The sequence below is a fragment of the Hippocampus comes genome, unplaced genomic scaffold (genome assembly GCF_001891065.2).
Source record: "Hippocampus comes isolate QL1 unplaced genomic scaffold, H_comes_QL1_v1.1 scaffold71, whole genome shotgun sequence".
In the NCBI taxonomy this organism is placed as follows: domain Eukaryota; kingdom Metazoa; phylum Chordata; class Actinopteri; order Syngnathiformes; family Syngnathidae; genus Hippocampus; species Hippocampus comes.
This window is the reverse complement of record NW_017805932.1, coordinates 687,474-702,713: the sequence shown is the minus strand read 5'-3', so window position 1 is coordinate 702,713 and position 15,240 is coordinate 687,474. Positions and strand designations below refer to the sequence as shown.

Here is a 15,240-nt window from a genome sequence, read left to right as displayed (position 1 = left end):
CCCCCCGCCATTTTCTCCTCCCACCCCTTGCGGTCGATTTGGGACCAGTTCGCTAGCTCCCGGTCGATTCTGATCGACGTATTGGGCACCCCTGCCTTAAAATCAGAGGGAATACGCTGACTAGCTTTAGCACTTAGCGCCGTTGTTTGCGCATGAGCGGTGATGCAGTCATCTGATTGGTTGCCCTCTATGTCAATCAAGTAACGGGATTGATGAGAGGCTGACGCTCTGTGTATTTAGCGCCTTTGTTTGAATGGCATCGCCACTGCCGAGAAGTTTTCGACGCTTGTCGTGTGAAAGCCCGGGAGCCGCATTGAACCAGCCAAAGAGCCGCATGTGGCTCGCGAGCCGCGGGTTGGCCACCCCTGTACTGGTCGATCGTGATCGACATAATGGGCACCCCTGATGTAGATGGTCCACAGAAGAAGGGAAAGATTTTCCGAATGCGTGCCGCCTAAAAAGAAATCAAACCCAAGTGTGCATCGAGCGCAGGTGGTCAACCGTGACCCGTGGCAACGCTGGCGGCAACAAAGCGTCAATGGTGCGCTCTCGGGTCACATGAACGCGACAGGAATAGGGCGGGTAGGGGCGGGGGAGGACTTAAAAGGTCGACGGTCTCGTTGATCATTAAAAGTTGCTCAATCCGGGTGCCGTTTGATTGTTGGCCACTAATGAGATCCTCTCAGAGGCTTTCACTTGCTTTGAGGCATCCTGACAGCAAGCGGGAGAGGGAAAGACTCGCACACAGTGACATGCCGTCACACGTGGGATCAGCGGCGGCACGAGGCCGTGCGTGCGGCGTGGCTGCGCATCGTCTTCCACCTCCAAAATGTCGCACTTTTTTTTTTTTTCCAAATCTGATTTGCACGCCGCATCTCAACAAAACTGGTATCACTCTATCCTTCTTCGACTTGCATTTGATTTAGTGTCGTCCGCCCGTCCTTTCGCTAGGCATAGTTTCTTGAGCCTTTTGTGCGATTCTGTTCACGCCAGACATGGTGACTAAATTTCATTGTGCCGAGTGAAGCTGTCTTTGGTGGCTGATTTTCCTTTTTTTTTTTTTTTTTTTAAAACGAAAGGATCCCTGGAAGGGACCGACGTGACCTTGAAATGGCCGCTTAAAACCAAAATGCCCAACTTGTTTCTTTTTTGGGAGGCATTTAATTTCACATTATTGTCACCAAAAGGGAAATTTGTCATGGACACTCAACTGGTCCTGCAGATTACAGTCAGCATCTACTCACAATGAACACGTCGACCAGACTTCAGGTCGCTGAAATGAAATTGGCTTCGGGGGCCGAATTTTCAAAATCAGAGGATCACCAGCAATGACCAAAGAGAGGCTAAAATGGCCGCTCCATCACAACGTGGCCTCCTGTTTGATTCGTCCTCTTCCGAAAAACTCTTTTGCCAGATTGGTCCTCTTGAAATGTTTCATTGTTCCTTCCTGTCACTCTGATTAGGCGTAGAAAAAAAAGTAGTGTGTTTCCGGTAACCCGACCGACAAAGAATTTCTACGTCGAAAAAAAACTTTACGGTCTGCTTTTTTTTCAAAAAAATCCTCTACAATTTTTGTGTAGAGGGTTTACATCGGTGCAAACTCTCGCGATATTCACGTTGAGCGAGTGCGTCGTTTGCCCTGTCGTCTGTAAACAACATTGAAACATGGCGACGGCCGCGATCTCCGATGACAGTTTAAACCGCATTTTCTGTGTTACAGTCGCGTGCTCGCACCGTAATATTGAGAAAATAGCATCCATTGATGTATCGAAAAAATTCAGCGAAGTATTTAATGAACACCACGGGCCGAGTAAAAACCGAGGGTGGAGGAGGACGGCGGAGGAGGACAGCGGAGGAGGACGGCGGCGCGCCCCGGACCCCCGAGTCCGGAACGGGGAGAAAACTAAATAGGTGGCGGCGGCACCGGCCACGGAGCGGCGGGTTCAATGTCTTCTTGTTTTATGTTTTTTGGTTATTTTGTTAAAATTTTTGATGGGGGAAAAAAAAAGATAAAAAAAAAACCCTTTGTCCGACCTACCGACCCTATGCTGAAATTTCATGTTACCGGAAACACACTATCTTTTTTGTTTGGCCTTAGTTGCCCCTTGTTCCTCTTTGATCGTCTTACACTAACCTTCCGATCCTTTCATCACATTCCCCGAGTAATCAATTGGATCTTTTTAGAATGATTTTCCGCTGTATTCTTCTTGATTGTGTCTATTTGTTGTCCCACTGGTTCCCATTTATCATGTCATGGTCCCCTTTCCCGTTGCTAGCCTTCTCCCCCGCCCCCATTGATGTCTTGTTGTTTGAATGGAACCAGCCGTGAGTCCTGTTCTGTTGAAAGGATTCGGCAACAAGAACAGCAGACGTTTGCCTGGAGCGACAGCGCAGATGGAGAATCAATAGTGTTCTTGCGCATTGTTGACGAAGGTGGGGGGGGGGGGAAATCACAAGTTCTGCTACGCTGGAGAATAAACATCAGCCGACGAGGCATTTTTCCCTCTTTGAAGGTCTTGATATTCCAATTTCATCCCACTCTTTCTTGTCTTCTAATTCTCTGTGATCTTTAATTGTCTCACTCTTTCTGACTATTTTAATTTGCCCATCTTCTTGCTCTTTTCTCTCTCTCTCTCTCTCTCTCTCTCTCATCATGCCTTGTTGTTGATGGCTGAAGATTCCAATTGTGGAAAAGCATTTTCTCCTCCACACAGACATCAGCAACAAAAATGGATTCAACTCTGGAAAGGCTACAACACTCCATTCTGGAGCTTCTTCATCACCTTTTAAGGGCTTACTACTTCTCTGCTAGTCTGCTATAGTCATATTTGTGCTACTTGATTCCTCTTATCAAATGGCTCCTCTTTTGCCGCCTTATTATTCCTCTTTTATTGCCAGGATAGTCATCCTTGCTCAATGGATTATTAGTTTTTGCCGAATTAGCAGTCCACTTTTAGCATTTTATTATCCACCTTTGAATAGTGAGTCAAGGTAACACAGGTCAGGGATAAGCGATGCGCCGCTGCGGGTACGTCGGGCTTGCACCCGCAGCGATGGGCGGAGGGTTGTAAAGCCAGCATACATGGCAACGCTTCTTTGGCGCCATCGCAGCAGCCAAACGGGGGGGAAAAAAAAAAGAAAAAGTGACTGCTCGGCGTCGCTCTCGGTGCCGCTGTCAGCTCGCCCGCCGGGCTGCCACTCACCGCAGGAAGCAGCTGGCGAGTTGAACACTCGAAAAGGGAAGCCGTTACGAGGCGGGCAGAGAAGGTGAAGGGGGGTTGAGGGAGGACGCCATCGCCGCCTTCAGCAAAAAAAAAAAAAAAAAAAACGTTTAGACGGCGACGTTAACGGCGGCAAAAGGAGGCCGGCCGCACGCCATCTGTTCGGCGCGCTCACACGGATGTCTTCTGCCAATGAGCGTCTTTGTGCATTTCTGCCAGCTTGCGCGTCACAAAGAAACAATGGCGACAGTTTTCAACCGAACTTGCGCTTCCAACAACATCACTGACGATAACGACAGGAGCTACATTCCATTTACCAGAGTAACAATAGCAAAGAAAAAAAAAAGCAAAATTACCAATGACAACATTGAAAAGTGCTAGCGATGTGAGAGATAACACGAACAATATCAACAGCAGTACCAATACCACCAAGGACGACAACGCAGATCATGAGAAACAGCGAAGATAAGTCCATTTAAAAAAAAAAACCTGCAATAACTATCCTGAAAATTGTGATAACGGGAACGATACCAGCAGGAATAATAACTAAAAAAAAAGCGATGCAGATGAAAATGAGAACAGCAATAACAACAAAAAGAAACGCAATCAAGATAACGACAATTCCGAGAGCCCGACCAGCAATCACAGCGATACCAGCAAGAATGAAAATATCAGCAACGAGAAGTGGGGGGGACAAAAAATAATGATAACACCAATTGCAAGAATCTCATATGGTGCAAACGTGATGTCTGGAAGCCAAGGGGCGGCCATACGGGCAACGCCGCTGACTAAAGCGACAACACGGAGAGCAAACAAAGTGGGAAGCGCGTGTGACGAGCCTTTCAAGTGGTGTCAGAAAACAATCCCAGCCTGATGTCACTGCCAGCAAGCCCTCGGTCCCCTCAGGGACGCGTCAAAATGGCAGCCGGGAGGCGCTTTGACAACGCTGCCCGCAGGATCATCGGGCGGGAAAAAACAAGCCGCAAAAAAAAGCGGCCTTGTAATTAGTCGGCTGTGGAAACAAGCGTGTGTGTGTGTTGTGTTCAATCAGGTTGAATTCCCTACCGGGCGACACGAAGCGTCGGCCCGCGACCGAGCCGCCACTCATTCGCAGCCATGTTGAACTCATTGACGGAAACGCTAAAAAATAAAAATAAAAAATTCCAGTGTCGAAAGGTTTTCTCGGGATTCTGTCAGAGAGGACAAGTTCTGCTCTAAACAGGGCCGCCGTCAACGACGACAATTATGACAACTATTAATACGGATACCAATAACTACAATAGGAAAAACAACCATAGCAATACCAAAGATAAATCAAAGAATGAAAACAATAATATCAATTCGACCAATAATGGACTACATGACCACCATACCGACAAGAGTGATAGTAGTCGCGATGACAAAAACTTTACATATAAATAATGACAGCAACAACACCGAGAATAATCACAATGATGACAGCAATACAGATGAGGATGAGAACAATCTCAACCCCAATTATTTTAAAAAGTTGAAGCGGGAAGGGGGAAAAAAAACAAACAAAAAAAAAACTTCCCAGTAAAGTCTCGGCTCTTTAAACAAAAATGTTTCATTCATTACTCGCCGCCCTCCGCTTTGATGTTCAACCCAAGCGAGATCACTGAAGCTCAAACCAGAAATTAGCATGCGATTAGAACGTGCTGCTAAACACGCTCGGAGAACACGAAGAGGGCGTGGGCAAGTTACGCAAAGACGCGCACCGACGCTATGACACCCGACGATGTCGTGCGCTGCCGAGATGCGACACGGCTGACGTTAAAGTAGATGAGTTGAAAAATAGATTTCATCATTTTTAAACAATTGGTTTTTGATACATTGAATGATTCTTAGTTAATGAGCCAATTGTTTCAGAGAATTAAAAAAAAAAGAAGAAGAAGAAGAAGAATCTCATACCCTAACGTTTGTTCTAACTGGGTAGCCAAGCAGCAGAAAACGCCGGCGTAAGTCAACAAAGAGCCCCAAAGTGGAGGACGGCCTTCCGGTGAAATGAGACAAGCGAGAGTGAGCGGCAGACGCAAAAACAAGATTTGCCTGCCATGATTGCAAGACAGGAACTTGTCGCATGCGCCCGTCACTGGAAAGGAAAAAAGAAATAAAGAAGAATGAAGAGAAACACGTGAGAAGAATCTCACAACGGGACCAGGCTCCAACTGAATACCAAAAGCAAACATCAGTCCCGCAATTTTGGCCCTGGCGTGAATTATTTAGCGCGCGGACGCCATTATCGGAGGCCCGACTCCAGCCCTGCTGCCACACTTGGAGGCCAACTCGCAAGGTCGTTTTGCTAGCGAGGACGAGGGGGAGCGCGCATCCCATTCAAGGATGAACACCGGCGGCGCCCGCGTGGACAAGGACGCCCGGCCTGAACATTTCACATGACAAACGTGGAAAAATGTTTTTCCGATGGGTTCAAATCCGGCTATCCCGTCCGGCCTACGGTTTCAGGGTGACTCAGACCCAAGTGACGAGAAGCAAACACAAACCTTTCTTCTTCTTCGTCTTCATTAACTCGCTGAGCGGCGGCGGCTGTTTTCAAGACTCACGCAAGCATGCCCTCTGTGACAAGAAGCAGCAAAGCTACCGCAAGAAAGAGGAAAAAACTAACTTGACTCACTCTTGTTCTACACCGCCATTGTGGCCTCCTCTCGTGTGGAGACCGACATGACCAAGAGTGAGAACAAGCACGAAGGAATACTTAAAAAAAAAAAAAAAATTAAAAAAATACTCCTTGCACATGACTCCTCCTTGCACATGCCTTATTCATATTTAAAAAAAAAAAAAATTCTTCACGCATAATTTTCCCGCGGGACACACAGTTCCAAATGTGCGTTTCTGGGACGCAAGGAAATTTCTTAGTCAAAAAAAAAAAAAAAAAACTACGGTACATCTTTTTTTCCAGCAACGATCACAGTTTGACAATCGCCGCCACTGTTGTTTTGATCTGGCGTTAAGTAATCTCGCATGACAAGATTTCCGTTCTCGCGAGATGAGATTGGCGAGATCGGCAGACGATTGCCAAGTTGTGTAATGTTAAAACAAGTGTTGCGAACAAGTGTAGCGAAAGTTTATTGCGGAGACATTACAGAGTAAGCAGCTTAAGTTGAATAGTTTTTTGCGATGATAAGTTGACTTTGAGAAAGCCGCATCATTGGTTGGCGAGATCGGCAGACGATTGCCAAGTTGTGTAATGTTAAAACAAGTGTTGCGAACAAGTGTAGCGAAAGTTTATTGCGGAGACATTACAGAGTAAGCAGCTTAAGTTGAATAGTTTTTTGCGATGATAAGTTGACTTTGAGAAAGCCTTGCATCATTGGAAGCAGAGTAAAGAGAGGAGAATTTATCAACTTAAAGACTGAACCGTGGGATGAAATAAGAACCTATTTCTCAGCAAATCTTGTATGCCTGAATTATTTACATTTTTGCAGCATTTTTTTAAAAGAAATAAACCGATTATCAATGTATATTGTTGTTTGTGTTATTATCATATGCAATTGAATAAGTAGACCATTTCAGAATTCGAAATTTGGGACTCTCTAAATGCTTAATGGGACTCATACTTTTCTGATCAGCGAGTCCCTGGGGCTCAAACTGTAAAATTATCACTGTGTGTGTGTGTGTGTGTGTGTGTGTGTGTGTGTGTGTGCACACTCACACACACACACACACACACACACACACACACACACACACACACACACACACACACACACACACACACACACAAAGTGGTTCTATATTGTTTACATCATGGATTTTCAATTGGGTGGCTTTGAAGCATAGAGCCCCGCCACCCACCCCTCCCCCCATGATAACCTGGGGTTCTCTGTCGTTTAATAATCCAAAGAGCCATGAATATCGCCCCCCAAAAAAAAATCCTCTTCATCACTTTCTCCTGCTGCTCATTTAACCTCCATTTCGTGTTTGGTCTCGCCGCCATCACTGCTCAAGCTAGACTTTAGGACGCTTCCTTCCCTCAGCGCTGTTGGCTCTGGCCCACATCAGATAACACAGTGGGCGCGCGTGTGTGTGTGTGTGTGTGTGTGTTTGTGTGCACGTCGACGCTCATTCATCTCCTCATGCACAGGCATCCATTCACAAAGGCTGATCGCGCACAACGATAACGGGGAGGAAGAGAAAAAAAAAAAACTGAGCGACGTCGGGCAGGAAGCCACGAAGGAAAAAAGAAAAGGAGAGGTAAGGAAGTGATGAGGGAGAGGTGAGAAAGGAGAAGAAAAAGAAGGGAGTAGGGAGAGGGAAGGATGAGGAAAAAGGAGGGATGAGAAAGGAGGCAAAAGATGAAGGTATGACGGCTTGAGGAAGAAGAAGAAGAAGGAATTAAGGAGAAGGAAGGAAGGAAGAGGAATCAATGTGCCGAATGAGGACAAGGAAGGAGGAGTGAGGACGAGATTGCAGCTGGAAGAGGAGAGGAAGATGAAGGAAGAGGTGCAGGGAGCAGGAGATTGCAGCTGGAGGAGCAAAAAGAGGATTGGAAGCAAGCGTTACGGAATTGAAGGATTACAAAGTACAGCAGGTGAGGGGAGAGAAGCCACGCACAAGTTCAGCGTCAGGGTTGCACCAAAAAGCGACGAAGCCAAGAAGAGAGACGGCGGAATAACGACGGCGGGAGCGAGGCGTTAATTAGACGAGGAGAGTAATGAACCCTGGCAAGAAGAAGAGAAAAAAAAAAAGACGAAAATGCTTCTCCCACGAAAACAATTCAAGTGATCCGCGTTGTCGAAACAAAATGTCTTCACCTTGAAGATGAGTCACCAAGAAGTGCTTTGATGCAAACATGTCCACGCACGTTCGTTTGTGGTGGAAATTCGCCTAGCTTCTACGTTCCGCAGGCTTTCTAATGCATGGACTACTTCCTGTCATGTGACCCGTGTTTTAACGCTATTCCATGTGTCTTATGACACCACTTCCTGTGTTCCTCTGCGGCTGCTTCCTGTTCTAATTCCCGCTTGGTAACAAAACTTCCACTTGTCTTAGTTCTTGTTTCAGTCATCAGTAGTACCTCGCATTCTTTTTTTTGACACCACTGCTGCTTCCTGTCCCCTTTCTTCAATTTCCTAGTCTACTTCAGGTGTTACTCTGCCAATACTTGCTGTGTTATGACACCACAACGCAACTCCTTACTTCCTGGGTTCCACATGCTACAATCTTATCAACACGTCCAAGCAGGAAGTCAATGCAAACCAAAGTTGAAGGCCATTTAGGTGACTCGCCTGAAGGCGGCCATCTTGGCCATCCCGCGTCAGCCGTCACGAGACAAAACACGGCAAGGCGCGGCGAGACAACCCCAAGTTTTGCGGTCTTGTTCAGCACTTGACGTAGTATCAGGGCGGCCGACCTGACCAATCCCGGCTGACTTTGGGTACACCGTGGACTGCTTGTCGGCAATCTCAGGGCGCAAAGACAAATGAGTGGTCGCCAGTTGAAGTCAGAGCGCATGTAGCAGTAGCCAATCGATCACAGGGTATATAAAGACAATCAAATGGAAAGCAGTCAATGACAGGAAAACAAGCAACTGACTGGTCGGCATTCAAACACAGGGTACGCAATGACGAGCAATGAACTGGTCTACATTCAACGACGGGCCATATTTCGACAAACCGTCGACCGGTCAGCAGTCAATCACGTACAAACGCGCAAGTCCAGTGACACCTTTGGACAATGTCGTGCTCCTCGATGAAGCCAACAGGCTAACCCGCAGATTGCAAGTCGGAAAGCGGAGAAGCGTGAGGCAGATGTGCTAGCCGCTAACCACTCACTAAAGTGAGGAACAAAATGGAGGCCATCAAGACGCAAGGCGCGATGAGAATTGAAAACGGCAACAAGTCAACGGGTTCGAATGCGAGTGCCCGTGTGTGAACTGTTGAATGCGCCTCCGGACAATCTGCATCATGATGATGATGATGATGGAGTGTCATGTGTTGTTTGGTTATGCGCGCATGTTTGTGTGTGTGTGTGTGTTTTTGCCACTGCCAGTGTCAACCAGCTGCTCGAGTGCATGTGCTGCGATGTGATGTGTGGCCCAAAGCTTCGGGTCGTTGAGACCCCACTGCAGGATGCTGGAAGGAGCAGTGTCGCACATATGCGCAACAGCCACAATATGGTGCACGCGTGTGTGTGCGTGTGCGTGTGCGTGTGTGTGTGTGTGTGGGCTTGTACCTGTGTGTGTGTGTGTGTGTGTGTGTGTGTGTGTGTTTTAACAAATGTCCCATGAGTGAGTCACACCACTGGGACTTGGCAACACACTCACCAATGACAGAAGGGTCAAAGATGCATTTTAGCACGCGGTGTGTGCGCGTGCGTGCGTGCGTGTGCGTGAAGGGCAAAGCTGGCGTCAAGTGACGTGCGCGCGTGTACTCACAGTGCACGCGAGGCTCTCGTTCTCGTGCTCCTCCCGGCGCTGCGCTCTCACTCCATCCGTCAGTCATCCATCCACCAGACGTCCTTTGCTCGTCATGCCCGCAGCAGGACGGCGTTCCGGCGCCCCCCGCGCGTCATGTGGCACACATACGTCCCCACGCCCCCCCCCCGAGAGGAAGATGATGATGTCTGCTGGTCTCGTCCGCTGGGCCGGGGCTACATGTTGCCGCTGTTGCTGCCGTGCCGCCTGCGCGCGTGTCTGCGGCTCGCCCAAGCGCCCGCCCGCCTGGTTGCTGGTCGCCTTAACATTCAGTATGTACCCACGTCGCCTAGCAACGTCTCTCCGCTGCCCTCTCTCTCCGCCTCGGCCCCTCCCCTTGCCGCTCTTCCGCGACACGTGTTGAATGCAAACCAAGTCATGCCGGCCGCCGCCACCGCGTCCTTTGCTGCCTCCTCCCGTGTGCTGCTGCTGCTACCCAAAGTCAAGGATTCCAATGCACACTTTGATTCCCCCCACGAAGGACGGCCTTCAAACCCTACTTAAAAAAACAGAGTCCTCATTTGAAAGCCTGAACCTGCTTTTGAACGCTAACTTGGAACTATAATAATAGGTAGGGTTTCAAATTTGACTGCCTAACAGGGAAAATGGTTTGCAATCATACTTGCAGCCAGGTCTAGATTTTCAAAACACGCCTACGACTTAAAGAAAAAAAAAAATTTATGCCTGATTTGCAAGCCATACCCTTGTCATTTGAAACTCTCACCTGCCTTCAGAGACGAAGTAACAACAAATTGAGGGTATATTTGAAAACCTTCATACTTGCTTGAGTCCTTCAAGATGCTGAATGGAAACAAATTCCATCCTGCCGTGCATCCTTTCCTGCTTCCTTGCCTCCTTGGGGGTTCTGGCCGAAGAGTCTGATGCAGACTTTGGTTTGCTGTCTCCAGCTTGTTCTTCATCATTGACATCGTCATCAGCATGGTGAGAGGTTTACCGCCATTGGTCGTCCAGCCTCCGGGAGGCGCCGCGTCTTCCTGCTGACAGCAACAAAAATAGAAAAGACGGCCGAAATGTTGTCGGCACCACGTTTAAAAATAGACTTCAATCACCGACCGTGTCACATCTTGCTTTTTCTTTATGTCGCCTTGACAAAGCAACCAAGCAAATAGACGACTTGAACGTCACCCACAAACAGACGACAAAATCTGCACCAGTTAACGGGGAAAAAAAATGTCAAGGATTCCACTTTGTCTTTCTTCCTACACTTTGAAACCCAAACCTTGGTTTGAAGCGAGACTTGGAGAGCTTAAACTCGTTCGTCTTGAATACCAAGCTTGGAAACCTGAACACAATTTCAAAACGCAATCTTAAAACCCTAATCCACCTCTAAACACGATTTAGATTTTTTTTTTTTTTTTAACAACTGGTTTGAAACCCTAAAAGCCATACTTTAAAACCATAATTTCGTACGAGGTGACTGTCCTCGGTTTAAAACCCTTCTTTTTCAACCTTAACCCTTGCTCAAAACCCAACTTTGAAACCTTCAAATCTAAAAACCTAAACCTGTTTTGCAACCCCAATTTGAATCTGTGACCTTGTCTTGAAACCCTACTTTAAAGTGCTAACCCCAGTTTGATAACATTCACCCTTGAAAAGGGTGAGGACACTGGTCAGAAATCCTCCTCCTGCCTTGAACCTCTAAATTTGAAACCCTAATCCTGACTCCTCTTCAGGCAATCCAAACCATGTCACGCTGGTGCGCGCGAACAGGAAATGACAAACAGCGCAAGCCAATGACATCTGTGTCCCATTTGCACATTTTCCGCTCGTTTCCTGAGGGCGTCCGTCCGGCCGAGGCGAAGCGAGCGCAAGCAGCCGTAATGGCGGCAAAGCGTGGAAGGTGCTCATGCGAGCGCCATTATTTTTCCTTCTTTTCGTTTTGGCCATGCTTAATGTTCCTCATACTGCCGCTTTTGCTGCCACCTCCTATGACCCAAGGAGGCGCCGCCGTGATAACGAGGAAAGAAAATGTGCAACAGTCCATGCGCTCACGAAAAAAAAAAAAAAAACGGCGGGAATGCGGCGCTTCCCGGGTCAATTAGCGAGCCGACAAGAGAGCTGGGTCGCGCCGCTTCTTTTGTGGTTCCACCGAGCTCGGCAGGAGGCCCGACGTTCATCCAAAGCTTCCTGCGCTAGTTTGTGTATATTGAAAAGGAAAAATGGACCGGCAGCAGTCAAGGAAAGTAACCAAGTGCTTATTGACTATTACTGTCTTCACCCTGACAACAACATAGACACAAAAAAATAGACATATATCCACACACTTTTTGTTTTGTTCCACTTGACCTCTGACAAAAAAAAAAAAAAAAGGATTTTCTCCACTTTTGGGTGGGAAACCCATGTTCAGGGATGAGAGGGGCTAGTGATGAAAAAATTTTGAAAATCAGCCGGGGGTCTGGGGGCCGCAGCTAATGGGTTTTAGAGATTTTAAAGCCTTCAAACCATTAATTTGATCAACAAAATTTTACAATTTTTGTTGAAATACCATTCCCTATTTGCTTACAAAATTGGCACTTTATACTAAAAACGCGAAAGATGAAGTGTATTCAATGTACGCTCTACTTGAAACTTGCACAGAAAAAAAAATCCCAATATTGTTCACTATTCTTTCAAGTGAAAATTTGACATAGGCCTTTGTGCAATTTTGCTTATGCATTCCTGGTGAGCACCGACATGTAACTTCAAATTTGCTGCTCAAAATCAAAAGTAAAAAAGGAAACACATTCCCTGCCGTATTTAAAATTTGTTCATTACTTGTATTAATAAAAAGCTGTTGATTTTTACCTCATACAGTGATAGTGAAGTCCCGAACTGTGTTTGCTGCTGTTTACTAAAGAACAGAAAAAGGCCTGAGCAAGGCTATTACAAGCACATTTTGTTTTGCTAACAAGAAAGCCATTTGTGCGATTTGCCGCTAATGTGCTGTAGCGGCACAGTAGTGCATAGGGGAGACATCATCAGGTGTGCTGTGGGAAATCATCCAATTTCTCTTCATTGGTCTGAAAATGACTTTTTGGACTTCATTATAGCTTTTCAAGCATGACCCCCCCCCCCAAAAAAAATAAATATATATAAATAAATAAAAGTATCACATTTCCCCTTGACTAAAACCAGTTTTCAAATGCAGCAAAACCAAATTGTGAGTTAATTGAGATGAGATCATTACTTGAGTACTTTTTAGATGTGTTTGTTTGTGTGTGACGCCAAGGGTAGTACCAACAGCCAACTCTCATCAAAGCAATTTTTTTTTCTCCTCCAAAAGCGAACAACCACACCGTTCGTACCTCAGTTTTGGAGTGCGACACAAACACACACTTTGCCATTCAGGAGAGAAAGACGCGGCACACTAGTGCCATCCTCGCCCGCCAGTAAGACAAAGGACAAATGTGGGCCTGGGCCCATTATTTGGCCGTTTATTGTCCCAGTTCTCCTTATCTTGGTGTGGACAATGTGGAAAAATATATCAGGCAAGAAAAATCTTGACAATTAGGCCATGTAAACAACAAAAAGCTGGACAGCGGCGCCGAAGTCAAAGCGCATCGACTACTTCCTGTCATCGCGCCCTCTCGTGACACTGTCAACACGCGGCCGTCATGATGATCGAGCAGATGTCCGGCGAGACGATACGGTGACGGGACACTGAATTAAACATGAATGCAAACGCCAGAAGGAAAAACGGGGTTTGTACCGCTTGGAGAATTTGGAAGCTTAGCTGCAGCCTCAGCCTCGTTTCGGGCCTCCTCTGTCACAAAAATATTTTACCTGACCAATATTTCTCCAAGATGGACGCCATTTTGACAGTTGGACGGGACGCAGAAAATCGAAGAAGAAGAAAACCCACAAGTGATACATTTCCAAACAGGTTAATTTTGCTTGCTTTGTCACCAAGCACAGATCAAATCAAATAATGTCTCTCCTGGCCTTCTCAAACTACACTTTTTTTTTTTTTGGTCATTCCAACGGTCACACTGTCAGACTACCAGATCGTTGTGTTGGAACAGGCGGCAGAAGAAAAGTCCGTCATCGACGTTTACACTGGAGGTGAACACACTTTTTTGTCACAGTGAAGTGCCACATGTCATTTTCAAAGACACACACGCGCGCGCCAATGTTTAACCTCATTTACGCATTCGCTTGCACTGATTAATAAGCATCCAAAAGTTATAATTAATTTATGTGATAATTTTGCGCAATTTCCCACTAAAGTCCACTAAACATATTTCTGCTTCATGCTGTGTAACTTTTTGCACAACTTCTTAACTCCAAATGAAGACAATTTACATGGTTCAATGTCATTATGGTTAAGCTTTTGTGGTAAAGTTGACTACATTTCTATGAACGAAAAGCTTTAAGGCGAGTTCAGGAGCAAGCCGGCTATAGCCGTGAACATGTGCTGTTGGGATAGCCAAAGGAGCAGACAAGGAGCTTTCCATCGGTCCAATGTTTTATTGTTTGCAAAACAAACAACAAACTCGAGTACTACTCAGTTTTACCACACGTTACTGAAGGGCACAGCAGTCTAACGACATCCGACCGAGTCCATGACATAAAGTGAGGAGAAGTGATCAGTTTGACATCATCAATTAATGAGGCGCCACCGTGTGGCGTCATATCGTACTACCACATTTGACTGTTGTACATGTACATGTGTAACCGGTAGTGTCCGACTGCGTTGTGTTTAAAATATTGACGACGCACAGCAGAATTTCTTGTATTGGCTGTGTTAAATCGGCTCAATCACAAAGCCTGACGAGAATAGCAGAAAACAATGTCCTCCCGTCAATTAGAGTGATACAGCGTGTCCCTAAACAAATGATATGGCACAGCAATATATGAAAATACTTTAAATTGTAAATTTTTTTCCAGCTCTAAAAATGCTTACCTCCCCATGGACATCAAGTGAAAAGTGGGGGGAGTCAAAGGCGGGAGTTGTTCTTGAAAGAGGCAGTCCCACATTAATTTTTGAAGTAGAGGAACAGAAAAACATATTTGTTCCACCCTTTTACAATGGAGGATATAGTAAAGCAGTGGTTCTCAATTATTTTCTGTCATGCCCCCCCCCCCAAGGAAGAGGAAAACATCTCGCCCCCCCCCGCACGACTATAAATAGCATCATTTGTCTATAAAATTGTCAGAAGTACACATTTACATAACACCGTATCCTTATTAACGTAGAATAAAATAAAAAAGAAAGAAATATGGACCAACTTACAACAAAGAATAGCTTTAGTAACTGTAACAGAAATCATTTAAAGTGCATCTGAAATTCAAAAATAACATTAAATCCTTAATTTAACTATAAACATTTTTTGACTGACCATGTCAAACCATACGATACTGAAAAATAAAATTAAATAAAATCAATAACTAATAATGGACTCAAACTAATCACCAAGATTATCTCGGAGCACATTATAAAAAAAAAAAAAAAAAAAAACAACTAACCAGCAAAACAAAAATACAGTATATCGCACACTCTGCCAATGAGAGCGCCACTGCCCCCTAATGTAGTGAAGGTGCAATTGCACTTTATTCTAGTACAGT

At 45.9% G+C, this 15,240-nt stretch overlaps 1 protein-coding gene across 1 annotated transcript in view; it reads right to left on the bottom strand.

Moving 5' to 3' along the window:
* The window catches only part of LOC109527985 (glutamate receptor ionotropic, NMDA 2D-like), a 43,361-nt gene extending 33,222 nt beyond the window's left edge, over positions 1-10,139 (bottom strand). The window contains exon 1 of the mRNA XM_019890233.1: positions 9,637-10,139. The gene's annotated coding sequence lies outside the window, so the exon portion shown is untranslated. The remainder of the gene's footprint in view (positions 1-9,636) is intronic.
* Between the last annotated feature and the right edge of the window lie 5,101 nt (positions 10,140-15,240).